The sequence below is a fragment of the Hordeum vulgare genome, chromosome 6H, assembly GCF_904849725.1.
Source record: "Hordeum vulgare subsp. vulgare chromosome 6H, MorexV3_pseudomolecules_assembly, whole genome shotgun sequence".
Taxonomy (NCBI): Eukaryota; Viridiplantae; Streptophyta; class Magnoliopsida; order Poales; family Poaceae; genus Hordeum; species Hordeum vulgare.
The window spans coordinates 482449561-482477252 of NC_058523.1; positions in this window are offsets into that span (position 1 = coordinate 482449561).

Consider the following 27692-nt stretch of genomic DNA (forward strand, 5'->3'; position numbering starts at 1 on the left):
CATGTGGGGGAGGGAACCAGCCCCTAGGTGGGATGGTACGCCTCCCCACTCAGCCCAATGCGCAGGGGAGAGGGAAGGGGGCAAACCCTAGGCACAGGTGGGCCTTAGGCCCACCACGTGGTGCGCCACCCCCTCCCACCCTAGCCGCCGCCTCCTTTCCCATCTGGTGGCTGCCGCACCACCTAGGGGGGAACCCTAGGGGTGGCGCACCCCCCTCCCCTTCCTCCTATAAATAGAGAGGGGTATTGGCCATTGGGAGAAAGACTTCTCCCTCTCCCTCGGCGCAGCCCTGCCCTTCTTTCTCCTCCTCTCCGCCGATGCTTGGCGAAGCCCTGCCGGGAGACCTCGTCTCTCCATCGACACCACGCCGTCGTGCTGCTGGAGTTCTTCCCCATCCTATCCCTCCTCCTTGCTGGATCAAGGTGTGGGAGACGTCACCGGGCTGCACGTGTGTTGAACGCGGAGGTGCCGTAGTTCGGCACTAGATCAGAATCACATCGCGATCCGAATCGTTGCGAGTACAACTCCATCAACCGCGTTCTAGTAACGCTTCCGCTTAGCGATCTTCAAAGGTATGAAGATGCTCTTACCCCTCTCTCGTTGCTGGTCTCTCCATAGGAAGATCTGAATATGCGTAGGAAAATTTTGAATTTATGCTACGGTACCCAGCAGTGGCATCCGAGCCAGGTTTTCTATGCGTAGATTCTATGCACGAGTAGAACACAAAAGTTATGGGCGCTGATTTGTCAATTTTCTTTCCGCTACTAGTCTTATTCTTTTCCGGCAGTATTGTGGGATGAAGCGGCACAGACCGACTTTACACGTACGCTTACGTGAGACTGGTTCCACCGACAGACATGCACACCGTGCATAAAGGTGGCTAGCGGGTGTCTGTCTCTCCTACTCTAGTCGGATTGGATTTGATGAAAAGGGTCCTTATGAAGGGTAAATAGCTTTGGCATATCATCGTTGTGGCTGTCACGTAGGTAAGAAGGCGTTCTTGCTAGAAACCCAAATCAGCCACGTAAAACTTGCAACAACAATTAGAGGACGTCTAACTTGTTTTTGCAGGGTTTGACATGTGATGTGATATGGCCAAAGTTGTGATGTTGCATGTATGATGTATGAGATGATCATGTTATTGTAATAGGTTTCACGACTTGCATGTCGATGAGTATGACAACCGACAGGAGCCATAGGAGTTGTCTTAATTTATTGTATGAGATGCAACGCCATGTGCTTACTACTTTTACTTCATTGCTAACGGTTAGCTATAGTAGTAGTGATAGTAGTAGTTGGCGTGACGACTTCATGGAGACACGATGATGGAGATCATGGTGTCACTCCGGTGACGATGATGATCATGCGATGCCCGAAGATGGAGATCGAAAGGCGAAGATGATAATGGCCATATCATGTCACTATATGATTGCATTGTGATGTTTATCATGTTTTACATCTTATTGCTTAGAACGACGGTAGCATAATAAGATGATCCCTCTTAAAATTTCGAGAACGTATTCCCCTAAGTGTGCACCGTTGTGAAGGTTCGTTGTCTCGAAGCACCACGTGATGATCGGGTGTGATAGATTCCAACGTTCGCATACAACGGGTGTAAACCAGATTTACACACGGGAAACACCTAGGTTGACTCGACGAGCTTAGCATGTACAGACATGACCTCGAATACAAGAGACCGAAAGGTCGAACATTAGTCGTATGGTTGAATACGATCAGCATGAAGTTGCTCACCATGGTGACTAGTCCGTCTCATGTGATGATCGGACACGGGTTAGTCAACATGGATCATGTATCACTTAGATGACTAGAGGGATGTCGATTTAAGTGGGAGTTCATACTTAATTTGATTAAATGAACTTAATTGTCATGAACTTAGTCTAAAATTTCTCTTTATAAATATTGTAGATGGCCAACGTTAACCTCAATTTCAACGCATTCCTAGAGAAAAACAAGCTGAAAGATGATGGTAGCAACTATGCGGACTGGGTTCGCAACTTGAAGCTCATCCTTGAAGCAGCTAAAAAGGCTTATGTCCTTGATGCGCCGCTAGGTGACCCTCCCGCTCCCGCAGCAGCCCAGGACATTCTGAACGTCTGGCAAACGCGGAGTGATGACTACTCTCTGGTTAGGTGTGGCATGTTATACAGTTTAGAAACGGGGCTCCAAAGGCGTTTTGAGCAACACGGAGCATATGAGATGTTCCAGGAGCTGAAGCTAGTTTTTCAAGCTCATGCCCGTGTCGAGAGATATGAAGTCTCCGACAAGTTCTTTAGCTGTAAGATGGAGGAGAACAGTTCTGTCAATGAGCACATACTCAAAATGTCTGGGTTACACGGTCGTCTGACTTCACTTGGAGTCGAACTTCCGGATGATGCTATAATTGACAGAATCCTCCAGTCTCTCCCACCAAGCTACAAAGGCTTTGTGCTTAACTACAACATGCAAGGGATGGAAAAGACCATTCCCGAGTTGTACTCGATGCTCAAGTCCGCAGAAGTAGAAATCAAGAAAGAGCATCAAGTGTTGATGGTCAACAAGACCACTAGTTTCAAGAAAGGCAAGGGTAAGAAGAACTTCAAGAAATACGGCAAAGCTGTTGCCGCGCCCGGTAAGCCAGATGCCGGGAAGAAGAAAAAGAATGGACCCAAGCGTGAGACTGAGTGCTTCTATTGCAAGGGAAAGGGTCACTGGAAGCGGAACTGCCCCAAATACTTAGCGGACAAGAAGGCCGACAACGTTAAAGGTATATGTGATATACATGTTATAGATGTGTACCTTACCAGCGCTCATAGTAGCTCCTGGGTATTTGATACCGGTGTTGTTGCTCACATTTGCAACTCAAAGCAGGAACTGCGGAATAAGCGGAGACTGGCCAAGGACGAGGTGACGATGCACGTCGGGAATGGTTCAAAGGTCGTTGTGATCGCCGTCGGCACGCTACCTCTACATCTACCGTCGGGATTAGTTTTAAACCTTATTAATTGTTATTTAGTACCATCTTTGAGCATGAATATTGTATCAGGGTCTTGCTTAATGCGAGACGGCTACTCATTTAAGTCAGAGAATAATGGTTGTTCTATTTATATGAGTGATATGTTTTATGGTCATGCTCCGCTGGTGAATGGTTTATTCTTGATGAATCTCGATCGTGATGTTACACATATTCATAGTGTGACTACCAAAAGATGTAAAGTTGATAATGATAGTCCCACATACTTGTGGCACTGCCGCCTTGGTCATATCGGCGTTAAGCGCATGAAGAAGCTCCATACTGATGGACTATTAGAGTCTCTTGATTTTGAATCATTTGACACATGCGAACCGTGCCTCATGGGCAAGATGACTAAGACTCCATTCTCAGGAATAATGGAGAGAGCAACCGATTTATTAGAAATAATACATACTGATGTGTGTGGTCCAATGAACGTTGAAGCTCGCGGTGGCTATCGTTATGTTCTCACTCTCACCGATGATTTGAGTAGGTATGGGTATATCTACTTGATGAAACACAAATCTGAGACATTTGAAAAGTTCAAGGAATTTCAGAGTGAGGTCGAGAATCAACGTGACAGAAAAATCAAGTGTCTACGATCTGATCGTGGAGGAGAATATTTGAGTCACGAGTTTGGCACACACCTAAGGAAGTGTGGAATCGTTTCACAACTGACGCCGCCTGGCAGACCGCAACGCAACGGAGTGTCTGAACGTCGTAATCGCACCTTATTAGATATGGTACGATTTATGATGTCTCTTACCAACTTACCGCTATCATTTTGGGGATACGCATTAGAAACTGCAGCATTCACTTTAAATAGGGCACCGTCTAAATCCGTTGAGACAACACCGTATGAACTATGGTTTGGCAAGAAACCTAAGTTGTCGTTTCTTAAAGTTTGGGGCTGCGATGCTTATGTGAAGAAACTTCAACCAGAAAAGCTCGAACCCAAAGCGGAGAAATGCATATTCATAGGATACCCTAAGGAAACTATTGGGTATACCTTCTATCTTAGATCCGAAGGTAAGACCTTTGTTGCCAAGAACGGATCCTCTCTAGAGAAAGAGTTTCTCTTGAAAGAAGTAAGTGGGAGGAAGGTAGAACTTGATGAGGTAATTACACCCCCTCTCAAACAGGATAGTAGCGCAGCGCGGGAAGTTGTTCCTGTGGTGCCTACACTAACTGAAGAGGAAGTTAATGATGATGATCATGAAGCTTCGGATCAAGTTACTACCGAACCGCGAAGGTCCACAAGGGCACGCTCCGCACCAGAGTGGTACGACAACCCTGTGATGGAAATCATGTTGTTAGACAACGGTGAACCTTCGAACTATGAAGAAGCAATGGCGGGCCCGGGTTCCAACAAATGGCTTGAGGCTATGAAATCTGAGATAGGATCCATGTATGAGAACAAAGTATGGACTTTGGTGGACTTGCCCGATGACCGGCGAGCCATAGAAAATAAATGGATCTTCAAGAAGAAGACTGATGCAAACGGTAATGTAACCGTTTACAAAGCTCGACTTGTCGCAAAGGGTTTTCGACAAATTCAAGGAGTTGACTACGAAGAGACTTTCTCTCCCGTAGCGAAGCTGAAATCAGTCCGAATCATGTTAGCAATTGCCGCCTTTTATGATTATGAAATTTGGCAAATGGACGTCAAAACAGCGTTCCTTAACGGGAACCTTAAGGAAGAGTTGTATATGATGCAACCAGAAGGTTTTGTCGACCCTAAGGGTGCTAACAAAGTGTGCAAGCTCCAGCGCTCCATCTATGGGCTGGTGCAAGCATCTCGGAGTTGGAACATTCACTTTAATGAAGTGATTAAAGCGTTTGGGTTCATACAGGTTTACAGAGAAGCCTGTCTGTACAAGAAAGTGAGTGAGAGCTCTGTAGCTTTCCTCATACTGTATGTGGATGACATATTATTGATGGGGAATAATATAGAGATGTTGGAGAGCATAAAGGCCTATTTGAACAAAAGTTTTTCAATGAAGGACCTTGGAGAAGCTGCATACATATTAGGCATCAAGATCTATAGAGATAGATCAAGACGCCTCATAGGTCTTTCGCAAAGTACATACCTTGACAAAATATTGAAGAAGTTCAATATGGAAAACTCAAAGAAAGGGTTCTTGCCAGTTTTGCAAGGTTTGAGATTGAGTAAGACTCAGTCGCCGACCATGGCAGCAGATAGAGAGAAGATGAGTTCTGTCCCCTACGCTTCAGCTATGGGCTCTCTAATGTATGCCATGCTGTGTACCAGACCTGATATAAACCTTGCCATAAGTTTGGTAGGGAGGTACCAAAGTGATCCCGGTATGGAACACTAGACAGCGGTCAAGAATATCCTTAAGTACCTGAAAAGGACTAAGGAAATGTTTCTCGTTTATGGAGGTGACGAAGAGCTCGGCGTAAAGGTTTACATCGACGCTAGCTTCGACACAGATCCGGATGACTCTAAGTCACAGACCGGATACGTATATGTGTTGAATGGTGGGGCAGTGAGCTGGTGCAGCAGCAAGCAAGAAGTCGTGGCAGCATCTACATGTGAAGCGGAGTACATAGCTGCTTCAGAAGCGGCTCATGAAGGAATTTTGATGAAGGAGCTCATCACCGACCTTGGAGTGGTTCCAAGCGCGTCGGGTCCAATGACACTCTTCTATGATAACACTAGGGCCATTGTCGTAGCCAAGGAGCCTAGGTTTCACCGGAAGACGAAGCACATCAAACGCCGCTACAACTCCATCTAGGGCCATGTCGAGAGTGGAGTGATAGATATTTGTAAAGTACACACGGATCTGAATATTGCAGATCCGTTGACTAAACCTCTTACACGAGCAAAACATGATCAACACCATAGTGCTATGGGTGTTCGATACATCACAATGTAACTAGATTATTGAATCTAGTGCAAGTGGGAGACTGTTGGAAATATGCCCTAGAGGCAATAATAAAATGGTTATTATCATATTTCCTTGTTCATGATAATCGTCTATTGTTCATGCTATAATTGTATTAACAGGAAACAATAATACATGTGTGAATAAATAGATCACAATGTGTCCCTAGCAAGCCTCTAGTTGGCTAGCTCGTTAGTCAATAGATGATCATGGTTTCCTGATCATGGGCATTAGATGTCATTGATAACTGGATCACATCATTGGGAGAATGATGTCATGGACAAGACCCAATCCTAAGCATCGCACTAGATCGTATTGTTCGTATGCTAAAGCTTTTCTAATGTCAAGTATCTTTTCCTTCGACTGTGAGATTGTGCAACTCCCGGATACGGTAGGAGTGCTTTGGGTGTATCAAACGTCACAACGTAACTGGGTGACTATAAAGGTGCACTACGGGTACCTCTGAAAGTGTTTGTTGGGTTGGTACGAATCAAGATCGGGATTTGTCACTCCGTGTGACGGAGAGGTATCTCTGGGCCCACTCGGTAGAGCATCATCATGAGCTCAATGTGACTAAAGAGTTAGTCACACGATGACGTGCTACGGAATGAGTAAAGAGACTTACCGGTAACGAGATTGAACAAGGTATAGGTATACCGACGATCGAATCTCGGGCAAGTTCTATACCGACAGACAAAGGGAATCGTATACGTGATTGATTGAATCCTTGACATCGTGGTTCATCCGATGAGATCATCGTGGAGCAAGTGGGAGCCACCATGGGTATCCAGACCCCGTTGATGGTTATTGGCCAGAGAGGTGTCTCGGTCATGTCTGCATGTCTCCCGAACCCGTAGGGTCTACACACTTAAGGTTCGGTGACGCTAGGGTTATAGGGAATTGTTATACGAGGTTACCGAAAGTTATTCGGAGTCCCGGATGAGATCCCGGACGTCACGAGGAGCTCCGGAATGGTCCGTAGGTAAAGATTGATATATAGGACGGATGGTTTCGGACACAGGAAGTGTTTCGGGCATCACCGGTAACGTACCGGGACCACCGGGACCACCGGAGGTGGCCTCGGGGGTCCACCGAAGGGGGGGGCAACGACCCCGGGAGGTAAGGTGGGACTAGTGGGGGAGGGAACCAGCCCCTAGGTGGGCTGGTGTGCCTCCCCACTCAGCCCAATGCGCAGGGGAGAGGGAAGGGGGGAAAACCCTAGGCATAGGTGGGCCTTAGGCCCACCAGGTGGTGCGCCACCCCCTCCCACCCTAGCCGCCGCCTCCTTTCCCATCTGGTGGCTGCCGCACCACCTAGGGGGGAACCCTAGGGGTGGCGCACCCCCTCCCCCTCCTCTTATAAATAGAGAGGGGTATTGGCCCTTGGGAGAAAGACTTCTCCCTCTCCCTCGGCGCAGCCCTGCCCTTCTTTCTCCTCCTCTCCGTCGATGCTTGGCGAAGCCCTGCCGGGAGACCTCATCTCTCCATCGACACCACGCCGTCGTGTTGCTGGAGTTCTTCCCCAACCTCTCCCTCCTCCTTGCTGGATCAAGGTGCGGGAGACGTCACCGGGCTGCACGTGTGTTGAACGCGGAGGTGCCGTAGTTCGGCACTAGATCGGAATCACACCGCAATCCGAATCGTTGCGAGTATGACTCCATCAACCGCGTTCTAGTAACGCTTCCGCTTAGTGATCTTCAAAGGTATGAAGATGCTCTTACCCCTCTCTCGTTGCTGGTCTCTCCATAGGAAGATCTGAATATGCGTAGGAAAATTTTGAATTTATGCTACGTTACCCAGCAGGGATGTGCTTGTTGCCACCAGGGAGAAAACAACGGTGCTTGTGACCACGGTTGCAAGTATTGTTTACCTTACGCATAGTTCGTTAATGCAGTTGTGCGTTGCTTTGAATTTACACTTTGGGTGGGGGTCGCAACTTAATACCGGAGAGATGTTCTGGATAGATATATCAAGGTGTATGATTAGTAAGTAGATGCTGATGAATAAACGGTCTACTTGTCTTGGCGTACTGCCCATTACTATTGGACCTCTAACTATCAAGGAGCATAATTAGCATTGTGGTGCGATCATAATTCTGTCAATTGCTCAATTTTGTTTACCCTAGCATGGTTGTTTATCTTCTTTTGTGAGAGAGACATCACTAGTGAACATCATGTGACTCCGGTCCATATCACCATCATTGTTTACACCTCCATCATTTACCGCTTTCATTTACTTTTCCCTTGCAATTACTATTACCTTCCCGCTTGTGTTTTGATCCTTTGCAAACTACAAGGCCGAAGAGATTGACGACCTCTCTGTACTCATTGGGAGCAAAGTTATTTGTTGTGTGTGCAGGTCCACGTCTTCTACTAGCGCCAGGGTGGAAGACACCTACTTGTTGATCCTAGGAGTCCTTCTGGTTCGATAAACCTTACAGTCTGCGTGTAAGGGAAATTTGCTGCTGACTACATCTCCACCTTCCACTTGGGGTCCAACGAGGGGCGAGAAGTATATACATAAACTCCTCATCAATGTTTCTCTCCCAAAAGACAATAAGGAACTATGCTTGGGTAAACAAATCACAGTTGGGCAATTGAGACAATTATGATTGCACCACAATGCTAATTATGCTCCTTGATAGTTAGAGGTTCAATAGTAATGGGCAGTACGCCAAGACAAGTAGACCATTTATTCATCAGCATCTACTTACTAATCGTCCACCTTGAGATATCTATCCAGAACATCTCTCCGGTATTATGTTGCGAGTCCCACTCAAAGTGTAAACTCAAAGCAACGGACAACTGCATTAACGAACTATGTGTAAGGTAAACAATCCTTGCAACCGTGGTCACAAGCACCATTGTTTTCTCCATGGTGGCAACAAACACATCCCCTAGTCTCATGTTTTTGTCACTCAAGCTAGACATCGAGGGGCCCGAACCCACAATCATGCATAACGCTCCCTCTTTGAGTTACAATCTACTACTTGGCCAAAGCAATAAAAAGCAACAGAGAACATGCATGAATCACTAAGGAACATAATATAAAAGGACAATCAAATATATAACTCATAACAATCTGAACATAATCTCATAATCCATCGGATCCCAACAAACCGAGCATAGCAATAGCAAGAGAATTACATAGATGCATTTATCATGTAGGGCAGCTCACAAGGACTAACCATTGAAGCACAAGATTGGAGAGAAGACATCACATAGCTACTGGTCATGGACTCATGGTCCAAGGAGTACTACTCACGGCATGTCCGGTAGGAGAAGCTCCCAGAGGTCAATCCTCGCTCTGATAGGGTGCCGGGAAGAGGTCTCCTGACGCTCCCAATCTTAGAAGCGCTGCGGCGGCAGAACGATGGAGAAATTCATGATTCCAGAAAGTCTGCGAGGGTTTTCTCTCTAGACCCTAAATATAGGCCAAAGGAGGGCACCGGAGGAGGTGGGACCCACCCAGGGGACCTCCTCGCGCGGCCTAGGGTTGGCCGCGCCAGCAGGCCGCCTGGGAGGCCCCTGGCCCCCGCTAGCCCTCCTTTAGTGATCCCGAAGCTTCTGTTTTGCTGATTTTTTATATATTTTTTCTGGAACTTTTCGGGCTTCAGAAAATTGGGTAAAATCCCTTGCAAAATAGACATCAGCAGACATAAACTGGCATTGGGTGCACTGAGTTAGTAGGTTAGTCCAAATATGTGTAAAATGACATAAAAGTATAGCAAAACACATAACAATGTCACCCAAAAGATCATGGAACAAGCAGAAATTATAGATACGTTTGGGACGTATCAACATCCCCAAGCTTAATTTCTGCTCGTCCTCAAGTAGATAAATGATAGCACAATAATTTCTGTGGTGACATGCTAACACACATATAAGAACTTTAAAGTAAAGCAAGTAAGATATGCAATTCAAGTCAAGACAATAACAAGCAAGAGTCTATATCTAGTATTGAATTTAGCAAAGTAAGAGCATAAAGGTGCAAGAGTCTTTCTGTCCGTGACTCGAATGTCTCCAAATGGTGTTTGCATGCAAGAAGTGGGAGATGGGTTCGGAGATAATTTTTTTTTTTTAATTGAGAACTCAATCTACTAAACCTCACACATAGTATCCTTTGGAATCTTATTTTGACTCATCCCGAGACCACTAGTCAGGCACAAATCAATATGATCCTCTCCCTTTCCATGTTGAGCACTCATGCAATGGATGAGCGTAAGCAAGATATGTTGGCACTTAGGATGGCAAATATAATAATGATGGGGAAGGAAGACAAAAATGTGTGAAACGCTCACATCAATGAGGACAAACATAGGCGAGTGATGGGGAATGTTGCATGGGAAACAAAAAATTTCTTACGGACACGAAGACCTATCATGGTGATGATCATCTAAGAGAGGGAGATCGGATCCACATACCGTTGTAGATCGCTAAGCGAAAGTGTTAATAAACGCGGTTGATGTAGTGGTAAGTACGTCTACATGATCCGTCCCACGATCCGTCTCGATCAAGTGCCGAACGGACGACACCTCCGCGTTCAGCACACGTACAGCTCGATGACGATCTCCACCTTCTTGATCCAGCAAGAGGGGGCGGAGAGGTAGATGAGTTCTCCAGCACGACGGTGTGGTGGTGGTAGTGGTGATCTATTCCAGCAGGGCTTCGCCCGAGCTCCGCAGAAAACCGATCTAGAGGAAGAACTACGATCTAGAGGAGAGGGAAGCACAAAGTTGTGTCTCAAAATGCCCTAAACCTCTAGTATATATAGGAGGAGGGAGGAGGTAGCCTTGGTGCCACAAGGGAGACTCCCTTGGCTCGGCTGAAGTGGAGGAGGGAGGAGTCCTCCTCCAATCCCACTTGGATTAGGACTCCTTCCTTAATTTCCCACCTCTTTTAGATTTTCCACTTTTTCCTCATGGGCTTTCCTAGGATGACTTTGTTAGCCCATTATGCCTTATTGCAAATCCAATAAACTCACGTGGACCCCTTGGGGCGTGGTGGGCCCACCCAGTGGGCCCTCGAAACCCATTCGTCACTCCCGGTACACTACCGGCAATACCCGAAAACCTTCCGGGATCCAAACACCAACTTCCTATATATCAATATTCATTTCCGAACCATTCCGGAACTCATCGTGACGTCCGAGATCTCATCCGGGACTTCAAATAATTTTCGGTCACCAACACATATAACTCAACTATACGGAAACGTCACCGAACCTTAAGTGTGCAGACCCTGCGGGTTCGAGAACTATGCAGACATGACCTGAGACACACTCCGGTCAATAACCAACAGCGGGACCTAGATGTTCATATTGGCTCCTACATATTCTACGGAGATCTCTTTCGGTTGAACCTCTATGTCAAGGATTCATATAATCCCATATACTATTCCCTTTGTCCTTCGGTATGTTACTTGCCCGAGATTCGATCGTCGGTATCTCCATACCTAGTTCAATCTCGTTATCGGCAAGTATCTTTACTCGTTCCATAATACAAGATCCTGTAACTAACTCCTTAGTTACATTGCTTGCAAGGCTTGTTGTGATGCTGTATTACCTACTGGGCCTCGAGATACCTCTCCGTCACACGAAGTGACAAATCCCAGTCTTGATCCATGCCAACCCAACAGACACCTTTGGAGATACCCATAGAGCACCTTTATATTCACCCTATTATGTTGCCACATTTTATAACCCACAAGGTATTCCTCCGGTGTCCGGGAGTTGCATGATCTCATGGTCATAGGAACAGATACATTGACATGCAGAAAAAAGTAGCAATAAACTGACATGATCATACGCTACGTTTATAGTTTGGATCTTGTCCATCACATCATTCTCCTAATGATGTGATCCTATTATCAAGTGACAACACTTGTATATGGTTAGGAAACCTTAACCATGTTTGATCAACAAACTAGTCAACTAGAGGCTTACTAGGGACAGTGTTTTGTCTATGTATCCACACATGTATTTGTGTTTCCAATCAATACAATTATAACATGGATAATAAACGATTATCATGAATAAATAAATAAATATAATAACTAATTTATTATTGTCTCTAGGGCATATTTCCAACAGTCTCCCACTTGCACTAGAGACAATAATCTAGTTCACATCACTATGTGATTTTAACGAATCCAACAACCATACAGTTGTGGGGTTTGATCACGTCTTTCTTGTGAGAGAGGTTTTAGTCAACAAGTCTAAACATTTCAGATCTGTGTGTGCTTTACAAAACTTTATGTCATCCTATAGATGCTACTACCACGTGCTATTTGGAAATATTCCAAATGACTGCTCTACTATAAGAATCCGGTTTACTACTCAGAGTTATTCGGATTAGTGTCAAAGCTTGCATCGACGTAACCCTTTACGAAGAACTCTTTAATCACCTCCATAATCGAGAAAAAATCCTTAGTCCACTAGTTACTAAGGATAACTTTGACTGTTGTTCAGTGATTCAAACTTGGATCACTCTTTGTACCCCTTGACAGACTCATGGCGAGGCACACATTAGGTGCGGTACACAGCATGGCATACTTTAGAGCCTACGACTAAGGCATAGTGGACGACCTTCATCCTTTCCCTTTCCTCTGCCGTGGTCGGGCTTTGAGTCTAACTCAAATTCACACCTTACAACACAACCAAGAACTCCTTCTTTGCTGATCTATTTTGAACTCCTTCAAAAACTTGTCAAGGCATGCATTTTATTGAAAGTTTTATTTAGCGTTTTGATCTATCTCTATAGATCTTGATGCTCAATGTTCAAGTAGCTCTATCCAGGTTTTCCTTTGAAAAACTCCTTTCAAACAACCTTTATGCTTTACAGAAATTCTACATTACTTCCGATCAACAATATGTCAACCACATATACTTATCAGAAATTCTATAGTGCTCCCACTCACTTCTTTGGAAATACAAGTTTCTCATAAACCTTGTATAAACCCAAAATCTTTGATCATCTCATCAAACCGTATATTCCAACTCCAAGATGCTTGCGCTAGTACATAGAAGGATCGCTAGAGTATGCACACTTGTTAGCATCCTGAGGATCGACAAAACCTTCTTGTTGTATCACATACAACCTTTCCTCAAGGAAACCGTCAAGGAAACAATGTTTTGACATCCTATGTGCAATATTTCATAAATAATGCAGCAACTGCTAACATAATTCCAACAGACTTTTAGCATCGCTACGAGTGAGAAAGTCTCATCATAGTCAACTCTTTGAACTTGTCGGAAACATCTTTGCGATAAGTCGAGCTTTTCTTAATGGTGACTTTTCACCATCATCGTTTGTCTTCCTTTTAAATATCCATATGTACTTAATAGTCTTACGACCATCAACTAGTTCTTCCAAAGTCTACACTTTGTTTTATACACGGATCCTCTCTCGTATTTCATGGCCTCCAGCCATTTGTCGGAATCCGGGCCCACTATCGCTTATCCATAGCTCGTAGGTTCATTTTAGTTCAACAACATGACCTCCAAGTCAGGGTTATCGTACCATTCTGTAGCAGTACACGACCTTGTCGACCTAAGAGGTTTGTAGTAACTAGATCCGAAGCTTAATGATCACTATCATCAGTTTCCACTTCAATTGGCGTAGGGGCCTCAGGAACAACTTCCCACGCCCTGCTACACACTAGTTGAAGTGACGGTTCAATAACCTCATCAAGTTACACCACCCTCCCACTCAATTCTTTCGAGAGAAACTTTTCCTCGAGAAAGGACCCGTTTCTAGAAACAAACACTTTGCTTTCGGATCTGAGATAGAAGGTATACCCAACTATTTTGGGTGTGCTATGAAGATGCATTTAACCACTTTGGGTTCGAGCTTATCATGCTTAAACTTTTCCACATAAGCATCGCAGCCCCAAACTTTTAAGTAACAGCAGCTTAGGTTTCTCCAAACCATAGTTCATACGGTGTCATTTCAACGGAAATACGTGGTGCCCTATTTAAAGTGAATGCGGTTGTCTCTAATGCATAATCCATAAACGATAGTGGTAATTCGATAAGAGACATCATAGTATACACCATATCAAATAGGGCGCGCCTATGACGTTCATACACACCATCACACTATGGTGTTCTAGGTGGCATGAATTGCAAAACAGTTTCCACATTGTCTTAACTGTGTACCAAAACTAACAACTCAGATATTCATCTCTATGATGAGATCGTAGGTATTTTATCCTCTTGTCACGATGATCTTCACTCTGAAATAGCTTTGAACTTTACAATATTTCAGACTTGTGATTCATCAAGTAAATACTCCTGTATCTACTCAATTTGTCAGTGAAGTAAGAACATAACGATATCCACTGTGTGCCTCAACACTCATTGGACTTGCACACATAAAAAATGTATTACTTCCAACAAGTTACTTTCTTGTTACATGTGGTATGATTTGCATGTCTCAAGTGATTCAAAATCAAGTGAGTCCAAACGATCCATCTGCATGGAGTTTCTTCATGTGTTTATACCAATAGGTATGGTTTGCATGTCTCAAACATTTCAAAAATGAGTGAGTACAAAGATCCATCAACATGGAGCTTCTTCATGCATTTTACACCAACATGACTCAAGTGGCAGTGCCACAAGTAAGTGGTACTATGATTACTACTTTGTATCTTTTGGCATCAATATTATGAACATTTGTATCACTACGATCGAGATTCAATAAACCATTGAAGGTAATTATTCAAGCAAATAGAATAACCATTATTCTCTTTAAATGAATAATCGTATTGCAATAAACACGATCCAATCATGTTCATGCTCAACGCAAACACCAAATAACAATTATTCAGGTTTAACACCAATCCCGATGGTACAGGGAGCGTGTGATGTTTGATCACATCAACCTTAGAATTATTTCCAACACACATCGTTTACCTCACCCTTGCTAGTATCCTTTTAATCTGTAGCTATAACTTCGACTTACTAACACTTAGCAACTGAACCGGTATCTAATACCTTGGTGCTACTAGGAATACTAGTAAGGTACACATCAATATCAGGTATATCCAATATACTTTTGTCAGCTTTGCCAGCCTTCTCATCTACCAAGTATCTAGGGCAGTTCCGCCTCAGTGACCGATTCCCTCATAATAGAAGCACTTAGTCTCGGGTTTGGGTTCAACCTTGGGTTTCTTCATTAGAGCAGCAACTGTTTTGCTGTTTCATAAAGTATCCCTTCTTACCCTTGCCCTTTCTTAAAACTAGTGGTTTTACTAACCATCAACAATGGATGCTCCTACTTGATTTCTACTTTCGTAGAGTCAAACATTACAAATAGCTCAAGGATCATCATATGTATCCTTGATATGTTATAGTTCATCACGAAGCTCTAGTAGCTTGGTGGAAGTGACCTTGGAGAACCATCACTATCTCATCTGGAAGATCAACTCCCATTCGATTCAAGCGATTGTAGCACTTAGACAATCTGAGTACATGCTCAACGATTGAGCTTTTCTCCCTTACTTTGTAGACAAAGAATCTTCGTCGGAGGTCTCATACCTCTCAACAAGGGCATGAGCATGAAATCCTAATTTCATCTCTTAGAACATCTCATATGTTCCGTGACGTTCAAAACGTTTTCAACACCTCAATTCTAAGTCGTTAAGTATTACGCACTAAACTATCAGGTAGTCATCAAAAACATGTATGTCAGATGTTCGCAACATCCACAGACGACGCTCGAGGTTCAGCACACCGAGCGGTGCATTAAGGACATAAGCCTTCTTCGCAACAATGAGGACAATCCGCAATTTACGGACTCAGTCCGCAAAATTGCTACTATCATATTTCAACTAAATTTTCTCTAGGAACATATAAAAACAGTAGAGCTACAACACAAGCTACAACATAATCTGCAAATACCTTTGATTATGTCCCTCATAATTAGTTCAATTAATCATATTACTTAAGAACTCCCACTCAAATAGACATCCCTCTAGTCATTCGAGTGGCGCATGATCCAAATCCACTAACTCAAGTCCGATCATCACGTGAGTTGAGTATAGTTTCAGTGGTGAACATCTCCATGTTGATCATATCAACTATATGATTCATGCTCGACCTTTCGGTCTCTTGTGTTCCGAGGCCATGTCTGTACATGCTAGGCTCATCAAGTTTAACCCGAGTGTTCCGCGTGTGCTACTGTTTTGCAGCCGTTGTATGTGAACGTTGAGTCTATCACACCCGATCATCACATGGTGTCTCGAAACGACGAACTGTCGCAATGGTGCACAGTCGGGGAGAACACATTTTTATCTTGAAACTTTAGTGAGGGATCACCTTATAATGCTACCGTCGTTCTAAGCAAGATAAGGTGCATAAAAGTATTAACATCACATGCAATTCATAAGTGACATGATATGGCCATGATCTTGTGCTTCTGGATCTCCATCACCAAAGCACCGACATGATCTTCATCATAACCGGCACCACACCATGATCTTCATCATAATGATCTCCATCATCGTGCCACCGAGGTTGTCATGCTATCTATGCTATTACTACTAAAGCTTCAACCTAGCAACATAGTGAACGCATCTGGAAGCACAAATGTTAGTTTAAAGACAACCCTATGGCTCCTGCCGGTTGCCGTATCATTGATGTGCAAGTCTATATTTCACTATTACAACATGATCATCTCATACATCCAATATATCACATCATGTCTTTGGCCATATCACATCACATGCATACCCTGCAAAAACAAGTTAGACGTCCTCTAACTTGTTATTGCATGTATTATGTGGCTGCTATGGGTATCTAGTATGCTCGCATCTTACTTACGCAAAACCACAATGGTGATGTGCAAATTGCTATTTAACCTCACTCAAGGTCCGCCTTGGTCAAATCCGATTCAACTAAAGTTGAAGAAACAGACACTCGCCGGTCATCTTTATGGAACAAGTTGCATGTTAGTCGATGAAACCGGTCTCTCGTAAGCGTACAAGTAAGGTTGGTCCGGGCCGCTTCAATCCAACAATACCGCCGAATCGAGAAAAGTCTAAGGAGGGCAGCAAATCGAACATCAACGTCCACAAAAACTTTTTTGTTCTATTCGAGATTACATCTATGCATAAACCTAGCTCATGATGCCAGTGATGGGAATGTTGTATGGGAAACAAAAAAAATCCTACGCACACGAAGACCTATCATGGTGATGATCATCTACGATAGGGAGATCAGATCCACATACCCTTGTAGATCGCTAAGCGGAAGCGTTAATAAACGCGGTTGATGTAGTGGTATGTCTTCACGATCCGTCCCACGAACCGTCCCACGATCCGTCCCGCGAACCGTCTCATGATCCTTTTCGATCAAGTGCCGAACGGACGACACCTCCGCGTTCAGCACACGTACAGCTCGATGAAAATCTCCACCTTCTTGATCCAGAAAGAGGTGGTGGAGAGGTAGATGAGTTCTCCATCATGACGGCATGGTGGTGGTGGTGGTGATCTATTCCTGCACGGCTTCGCCCGAGCTCCGCAGAAAACCGATCTAGAGGAAGAACAACGATCTAGAGGACAGGGTAGCACATGGCAAAGTTGTGTCTCAAAAAGCCCCAAACCTCTAGTATATATAGGAGGAGGAGGGAGGAGGCAGCCTTGGCGCCATAAGGTAGACTCCCTTGGGTCGGCCGAAGTGGAGGAGGGAGGAGTCCTCCTCCAATCCCACTTGGATTAGGACTCCTTCCTTAGTTTCCCACCTCTTTTGGATTTTCCATTTTTTCCTCATGGGCTTTCCTTGGATGACTTTGTCAGCCCATTATGCCTTATTGCGCATCCAATAAACCCACGTGGACCCCTTGGGGCGTGGTGGGCCCACCTAGTGGGCCCCCGGAACCCATTCGTCACTCTCTTTACACTGCGGGCAATGCCCGAAAACCTTCCGGAATCCAAACACCAACTTCCTATATATCAATCTTCTTTTGCGGACCATTCCGGAACTCCTCGTGACATACGGGATATCATCCGGGACTCCTGTATCAACCCGACTCAAAATGAGTCAAGCCTCTGTGTATTGTGCCATCCCTGGATGAGTATGCTGGCACACACAGTACATCAATGTATATATCAAAGGGCAATCACATGTAAATAACGTAAAACTTACATATACCTCAAAATCTTAGCGGAAATAGTCAAAGGGATTGGAGTCCCAATAAACAACAACGACAAGTTGAGTGTAGACCATAACCCTGAATCGTACTCTTACTCGTCGAAGAAATATCTGCAACATAAGACGTTGCAGCCATGTAGGTCAGCATATTGAATATGCCGACAAGTCACAAAAGAGAGAGGTGAAAAAATATATCATCTATACTATATGCATATATGGCAGGTGGGGCTGTAAGTTTTTAGCGGAAAGCAAAGTTTTCTCCTACAACAAGAGAGGGCTAAAAGCAAAATATTACTACATGGTTGGTTGTTAATGAGATGGTTCCACCAACCAATTCTCATACCCAAGTTGTCAATAAGTCCACATCATTAATATTATTTGTGTTGAGAATTCCAGATAGTTTCAGTTCCTTCGGCTCAAGTTGTCCATGACCGTGGACACGACTAATCGATTAGGTTTGGGTACTCTGCAGAGTTTTGCACACGTTCCCCACAAGATTTGATCGCCTCCGTTGAATGTCCTCGCACTACGGGGTGTTTGAGGACCGGATGATCAAAACATGGTCTTTCAACGGGTTCCTGTGAGCCTCTGTCGGTGCCCATCCAATCCTACCGTTCTTCTACATCTCGTAGCACCACCCGTCCAGAGTCGCCGTGTTGTCCAACCAAGCCAGAGCCCATAATGACTTGTGGCTGTGCAGGTAAGCCTTGGGTCTTGAAGCATCCATCCATCTCTTCGTGGCTGGGTGAAGCTTTCCGCAAGATGTCATGGTGCTTCTCCATGCATCTCGGGTCCTCCGCTGGTTTATACCAGGGGGGCCCATCAAAACCGTCCTTCACCCAGAGGTATATTGCATCACGAGGTCTCGAAAGTCTTGACATATCCGGTCTTGATTATTAAAATTTTCTCACAACACTCGTGATAGACTCTCAACCAAAACCCCGTCTACTTAAGCATAGCAAAATAACATGTATCGTCCTGGGCCAAGTAACAAGGGTAATGGGTGCCTACCACATGATACTACATCAAGACACCAAATTTTCGAGTTCCTACTTAGCATGCAATAGGTGAAGAAGGCTTGATCTACAATGCATATAAAACATAGGAAATATGATCAACGTGACTTGGCTTGTTGCCGATTGCCGAACTCGAGCGCGTCTAGATAACAAGCTTCGCACTCCGAATAATCTATCGACACAAACAAATCCACACAATAAGCACCACAATGACAAGAAATCAAAATAAAGCATCTAATAAGAAAAATAGCTATAGCACATGGTGAAAAATTGTCTTCCATAACCAAATCAGAATCTGTTTTGGTGAAAACCCCAAGATAAATATCTCAAAAATTCTGAAACTGAACCTACTGATAAATAAGATCACTAGTGATCAGTAACAAAAAGAATCAATTAAAAATCTATTTTTAAACTCCCGGTATTAGCAAAACAAGATTGAAACCAAATCTGTCCTAACTCAAATTTTATAAACTCAAACATAGTCAAATTATATATTTTCGGAAACTACAAGAAATTTGTGATCTAATGCGAAAAGAATTACTTTAGTTGGGTTTTTATATTAAACGTTATTAAGAAAACAAAAACAGAACTATTTCTGTGACAGATTTAAAATAGAAAAAGAAATGATGACGTGGCACACTCTGATTGGCTGAATCCGTGCGCTCCTAGAGCTAACTAACAAACGGCCGATATGTAAGAAAAACGTCTCGGTTAACTTAACTGGTTGACTAGTTTTATTTAGAAAACTGAAGGGGTAAGTTTCTCTAATCTTACACCTTAGGATCTAGATCTAACGGTGAATGGGTAAGAAGGAAGAAAAAAAAGAAAGGAGTGGGGGTTACCTGCATGCTACAGGGAAGCAGCGACGACAGAGAGGATCGGCGGCAAGGAGGGGCTGCTCCGGCGAGGAGGAGTCCCCGACGGGGAGGGGGAACGACGGAGGGGGGGGGGGGTCGGCGCTTGGGGAGTGGCGTCAGGGGCGTCCGGGGGCTCGGCAGGGGCGTCCTGGAGGTTCTGTCGGCGTCCCTCGCAGTGCTCCTGTCCAGCGACAGGAGGAATGTCGGTGAGGAGGGGCTGTCCTGTAGGGGGCGACGAGGTGGGGGAGGTGGTGTGGGGCGCGACAGGTGTAGGGGTGGCGCGGCGAGGTTGCCGGGGGGCGCTGGAGGCTCGGCCTGGCGATGGGTGGCGCGGGGAGAGCTCCTGGTGAGCTTCGTTCTTGGCAGGAAGATGGGGATGGTGACGACGTGGCTACGGGCAGGGAGGCGTCATGGTGATGGGGAAAATGGAATGAGGAGAGTTGGGGCTTTCTTATAGTGGTGGTGGGAGTCGCGAGAAGGCAAGAAATCTCGCGAAATTGGGGAAGGAACCTTCCTCGGAAGCTTGTGCCATGGCGAGGTATGGAATAACGTGAGGAAGAAGAAGGTAGGGATTTTGGGCCTGATGCGTTTGCTAAAGTGGCTGAGTGACCTTCCTAAATAAAAGATCTCTTTCCCTTTTTATTAAAACAGGAATTAATACGATTAAAAGGAAATAGAATATCCTCGGAATATAGGGGTAATATATATTAAAATTATCAGAAAAATAAATCCAAAAAGATGGACATTTTTTCACGGCCAAAATAAATACTTCAAAAAATGTTTTTTTAGAAAATCTCTAAATTTGTTTTTTCCTTTTTGCAAATATTTTACAAATACCCCTTGGGTTTTATGGTTCAAATATTTCAAAGGAATATCCCTCGTTTGGAGGGTCAAGTTCCTCCTCTCTTTTTCTTGCTTGGCAAGATAATGTTTCCGGCACTCCATGAGTGAATAAAATGCAAAGCAAAAATCAAAAGATATTCAAATGCCACGTGGATTCAAATTCTTTATAGTTGAAGAAGTCATGCTATCTTCTCTCACTGTTTTTAAATGGATGAATTTGAATTCATAGAAAAAGGGAAAGTCATTTTATTCCCTCTCATTCAAAAGTTTTAAAAAGTTTCAAACTTCACTCAAACAAACAAAAAAAGCAATCTAATAATTATATTAACATCCCAAAATTTGGGATGTTACAACTCCGAACAAAACTTCGGTCACCAACACATATAACTCAACTATACCGAAACGTCACCGAACCTTAAGTGTGCAGACCCTGCGGGTTCGAGAACTATGCAGACATGACCTGAGACACTCTCCAAACAATAACCAATAGCGGGACTGGGATGTCCATATTGGCTCCTACATATTCTACGAAGATCTCTATCGGTTGAACCTCTATGTCAAGGATTCATATAATCCCGTATACTATTCCCTTTGTCCTTCAGTATGTTACTTGCCCGAGATTCGATCGTCGGTATCTCCATACCTAGTTCAATCTCGTTATCGGCAAGTCTCTTTACTCGTTCCGTAATACAAGATCACGTAACTAACTCCTTATTCATATTACTTGCAAGGCTTGTTGTGATGTTGTATTACCGAGTGGGTCCCGAGATACCTCTTCTTCACACGGAGTGACAAATCCCAGTCTTGATCCATGCCAATCCAACAAACACCTTTGGAGATACCTGTAGAGCACCTTTATAGTCATCCAGTTACGCTGCGACATTTGATAACCCACAAGGTATTCCTACGGTGTCTGGGAGTTGCATGATCTTATGGTCATAGGAACAGATACATTGACATGCAGAAAACAGTAGCAATAAAGTGACACGATCATACGCTACGTTTATAGTTTGGGTCTTCTCCATCACATCATTCTCCTAATGATGTGATCTTGTTATAAAGTGACAACACTTGTCTATGGTTAGGAAACCTTAACCATCTTTGATCAACGAGCTAGTCAACTAGAGGCTTATTAGGGTCAGTTTATTGTCTATGTATCCACACATGTATTTGTGTTTCCAATCAATACAATTATAGCATGGATAATAAACGATTATCATGAATAAAGAAATATAATAAAAACTAATTTATTATTGTCTCTAGGGCATATTTCCAACAGCGAGAGAAAGCCAAATGATAGATATGATGTGAGGAGTAGGGATTGCCATGTAACGGATGCACATGTGAGCTAAGGTAAGCTTGTTGGAAATATGCCCTAGAGGCAATAATAAATTAGTTATTATTATATTTCCTTGTTCATGATAATTGTTTATTATCCATGCTATAATTGTATTGATTGGAAACTCAAATACATTTGTCGATACATAGACAACACACTGTCCCTAGTGAGCCTCTAGTTGACTAGCTTGTTTGATCAAAGCTGGTCAAGGTTTCCTGGCCATAGGCAACTGTTGTCACTTGATAACAGGATCACATCATTAGGAGAATGATGTGATGGACAAAGACCCAAACTATAAACGTAGCATATGATCGTGTCAGTTTATTGCTACTGTTTTTGTGCATGTCAATGCATCTTTTCCTATGACCATGAGATCATGCAACTCCCGGACACCGGACGAATACCTTGTGTGTATCAAACGTCGCAACGTTACTGGGTGACTATAAAGGTGCTCTACAGGTATCTCCAAAGGTGTTTGTTGGGTTGGTACGGATCAAGACTCGAATTTATAACTCCGTGTGACGGAGAGGTATCTCGGGGCCCACTCGGTAATACAACATCACAACAAGCCTTGCAAGCAATGTGACTAAGGAGTTATTCACGGGATCTTGTGTTACGGAACGAGTAAATAGACCTGCCGGTAACGAGATTGAACTAGGTATGAAGATACCGACGATCGAATCTCGGGCCAGTAACATACCGAAGGACAAAGGGAATAGTATACATGATTATATGAATCCTTGACATAGAGGTTCAACCGATAGAGATCTTCGTAGAATATGTAGGAGCCAATATGGACATCCATGTCCCGCTGTTGCTTATTGGCCGGAGAGTGTCTCAGGTCATGTGTGCATAGTTCTCAAACCCGCAGGGTCTGCACACTTAAGGTTCAATGACGTTTCGGTATAGTTGAGTTATATGTGTTGGTGACTGAAATTTTGTTCGGAGTCCCGGAAGAGATCCCGGACGTCATGGGGAGTTTCGGAATGGTCCGGAGACGAAGATTGATATATAGGAAGTTGGTATTTGGATTCCGGAAGGTTTTCGGGCATTGCCGACAGTGTACCGGGAGTGACGAATGGGTTCAGTGGGCCCACTGGGTGGGCCCACCACGCCCCAAGGGGTACACATGGGTTTATTGGATGCGCAATAAGGCATAATGGGCTGACAAAGTCATCCAAGGAAAGCCCATGAGGAAAAAGTGGAAAATCCAAAAGAGGTGGGAAATTTAGGAAGGAGTCATAATCCAATTGGGATTGGAGGAGGACTCCTCCCTCCTCCACTTCAGGTGACCCAAGGGAGCCTCCCTTGTGGCACCAAGGCTCCCTCCTCCCTCCTACTATATATACTAGAGGTTTAGGGCTTTTGAGACACAACATTGCCACGTGCTCCCCTCTCCTCTAAATCGTAGTTCTTCCTCTAGATCGGTTTTTCTACGGAGCTCGGGCGGAGCCTTGCAGGAATAGATCACCACCACCATCAGAGTGCCGTCACGCTACTGGGGAACTCATCTACATCCCCGTCTCTCTTGCTGGATCAAGAAGTCGGAGATCGTCACCGAGTTGTACGTGTGCGGAACGCGGAGGTGCCGTCCGTTCGGCAATTGATCGGGACGGATCGTGAGACGGTTCGCAGGACGGATCATGGGACGGTTCGTGGTACGGATCGTGAAGATGTACCACTACATCAACCACGTTTATTAAACGCTTCCGCTTAGCGATCTACAAGGGTATGTGGATCCGATCTCCCTCCCGTAGATGATCATCACCAAGATAGGTCTTCGTGTGCGTAGGAATTTTTTTTGTTTCCCATGAAATGTTCCCCAACAGTGGCATCATGAGCTAGGTTCATGCATAGATGATATCTCAAGTAGAACACAAAAGAGTTTGTGGGCGTTGATGTTGTTTTTGCTGCCCTCCTTAGTCTTTTCTCGATTCAGCAGTATTGTTGGATTGAAGCGGCCCGGACCAATCTTACTCCTACGCTTACGAGAGACCGATTTCATCGACTAACATGCAACTTGTTGCATAAAGATGACTGGCGGGTGTCTGTTTCTTCAACTTTAAATGAATCGGATTTGACCAAGGCGGTCCTTGGAGAAGTTTAAATATCAAATTACATATCACTGTTGTGGCTTTGCGTAAGTAAGATGCAATCATACTAGATACCCATAGCAGCCACGTAAAACATGCAACAACAAATTAGAGGACGTCTAACTTGTTTTTGCAGGGTATGCATGTGATGTGATATTGCCAAAGACATGATGTGATATATTGGATGTATGAGATGATCATGTTGTAATACTTAAATATCGACTTGCACATCGATGCTATGGCAACCAACATGAGCCATAGGGTTGTCTTTAAACTAACGTTTGTGCTTGCATATGCGTTTACTATATTGCTAGGTTGTAGCTTTAGTAGTAATAGCATAGATAGCATGACAACCTCGATGGCGGCACGATGATGGAGATCATGATGATAGAGATCATGGTGTGGTGCCGGTGACAATGAAGATCATGCCGGTGCTTTGGTGATGGAGATCAAGAAGCACAAGATCATGGCCATATCATGTCACTTATGAATTGCATGTGATGTTAATCCTTTTATGCACCTTATCTTGCTTAGAACGACGGTAGCATTATAAGGTGATCCCTCACTAAAATTTCAAGATAAAATTGTGTTCTCTCCGACTGTGCACCGTTGCGACAATTCGTCATTTCGAGACACCACGTGATGATCGGGTGTGATAGACTCAACGTTCACATACAACGACTGCAAAACAGTTGCACACGCGGAACACTCGGGTTAAACTTGACGAGCCTAGCATGTACAAACATGGCCTCGGAACACAAGAGACCGAAAGGTCGAGCATGAATCATATAGTTGATATGATCAACATGGAGATGTTCACCACTGAAACTATACTCAACTCACGTGATGATCGGACTTGAGTTAGTGGATTTGGTTCATGCGCCACTCAAATGACTAGAGGGATATCTATTTTGAGTGGGAGTTATTAGTAATATGATTAGCAAAACTCAATTATCATGAACATAGTCAAAAAGGTCTTTGCAAATTATGTTGTAGCTTGCGCTATAGCTCTACTGTTTTTATATGTTCATAGAGAAAATTTAGTTGAAAGATGATAGTAGCAATTTTGCGGACTGAGTCCGTGAACTGAGGATTGTCCTCATTGCCGCGCAGAAGACTTATGTCCTTAATGCACCGCTCGGTGTGCTAAACCTCGAGCGTCCTTTGTGGATGTTGCGAACATCTGACATACACGTTTTTTATGACTACATGATAGTTCAGTGCGTAATGCTTAAACGACTTAGAATTGGGATGCCGAAGACGTTTTGAAACGTCACGAAACATACGAGATGTTCCAAGAGATGAAATTGGTATTTCATGCTCGTGCCCTTGTTAAGAGGTATGAGACCTCCGACAAGATTCTTTATCTACAAAGTAAGGGAGAAAAGCTCAATCGTTGAGCATGTGCTCAGCTTGTATGAGTGCTACAATCGCTTGAATCAAGTGGGATTGATCTTCCAGATGAGATGGTGATGGTTCTCCAAAGTCACTGTGTGACAGCCCGATGCCGACGCCCCAGAAGATTCCCCTTTATTTCCGTTTCCGTCGTGTGATTAGTTTTATTTGTTGCATCATCATTTAGTTTGCATCGCCGCATCATGCATGGCATCTTGCATTGTCTGTCGCGTGTGGTGTTTTGAGTGTGTGTGCTTCGAGTGCTCTCCGAGTCTTAGTGTGATAGTAACTCCCCTCCTCTCTTCTCTTTTATTTGTTTTGGGGTTGCGTAAAAGTTTCCGTTTTAAAACCTTTTAAAATTCGTCTTCTTTTAAAACTCCTTTTGTTAAAAGGTGGGGGCAACCCCTTGGGTTTTCTCTTATTTCTTCTTTTGATTCATTTCAAACTAGAGTTGCATTTTTATATCTAAAAGGGGTTTGATTTTATTCTTTTTGTAAAAAACGTTTTAATTTTAATTCTTCAAAAGGTTTAAATTTTTTATTCGTTTTAAAGGAAAAAATGCCCAATCTATTTTATAGTTGGGGTATATTTATAAAGGAGTCAAAAGGCTTTTTTTTAAATTTTGTTAAACACCTTTTTCTTTTATGTTTGTTTTTCTGGTTTTCTGAAAGAAAAAAAGAGTTAGAGGAGAGAGGGAGCAAGCCTGCCGAGCCGGCCCACGTCCAGCCGGCTCCTCCCCTGACCTAGCGCGGTGCCAACCCCGATCCCCTCGATCGCCTTCTCACCCCTCGTCCCGTGTTCGCCCCTCCAAGGCCCCGATCCCCGCGCCTACTGCTTCCCCCACGCGCAGCTCCGGCGCTGCCGAGCAGCCCTCCGCCGTGCTGCTCACCCTGCTGCCGCCGTTCGCCCTCGCCCCTCCTTCTCGCGAGCTCGCCGCGCCGCTTCGCTGCCGTCACCGGAGGTCCCGCGCGCCGCCCTCTTGTAGCAGACCGAGCTCGCGCCGTGGCCCCCTCGCCGCCCTGCCATGGCGTTCCTCGCGCGCCTCCCCGAGCTGTGCCACCATGGCCGTGCCGCCGGCGTCCCTCATCCCTCGCCCCTGTCCGCGCCGACTTGCCGAGCCGCCGGCGTTGCCCGAGCTGGTCGTCGCGCCGCCTCGCGAGCCGCTGTTCCCCGGCGCCTTGCTGGCCACTGCCAAGCCTCCAGGAGCTCCATCCTACTCCTGCCGTCGCTGTTGCCGAGCAGCTCCTGCTGCATATTGCTGCGTTTTGCTGTGTTGCGTGCGCTTGTCATGGCCGGCTGATGCATCTTGCTGCTGCCTAGTGATGCTCTTGAGCTGTTGCCTGCTTGAGCCGCTGCTCTGTTTTGCCCCATGCCGTTGCCGCTGCCTGATGCCGTTGCTAAGCTGCTGCTAAGCTTGCCATAGCTCCTGCTGCCGTGTTGCTGCTGCCGTAGTTGGTGTGCTTGCTGTAGATGTTGTTGCTATTGCTAAACCTGCTGCTGTTGCTCTTGCTGCCGCATGTGTTTGCTTGCCTGTCGTGCCATGCTTAGCTGTTGCTGATGCCTGCCGCAGGAGCATGCTAGGTTGCCTGCTAGCTAGCTAGTTGCCGTAGCGTGCTTGCTATATGATGTAGGTTGCTTGCTGGCGTTTGCTAGTTGATGTGCTTGCTGCTGCCAGTTGCGTTTGCTGGTGCTTGCCCTGCCTACCACGTGTTGCCGCTGTAGCTGGTGTAGTCGTGTTGCCGCTGACGCTGGTTGCCGTCGCCGAAGACCGCGTGCGCCATCCCTGCCATCGTGGATCGTCGACAAGTTCGCCGGGAACCACGACATCCTCGACGATCCCCGAACGTCGACGAAGACGTGATCGACTTCCGAGGTGAAGACCGTAACCGACGCGAAGACCGTGCACCGACGACAAGAGAATGACTACCGTCGACGAGATCGTGTACGACTACTTCCACGACGACCATGACCTCCACGACGTCCGCTTCGACCGAACCGCTCCGATTAACACGCCTCGAAGGTATACCGATGGGACGTGACGTGTACCGTAATGTTGTGATGTATGAGATGTATGTATGTTT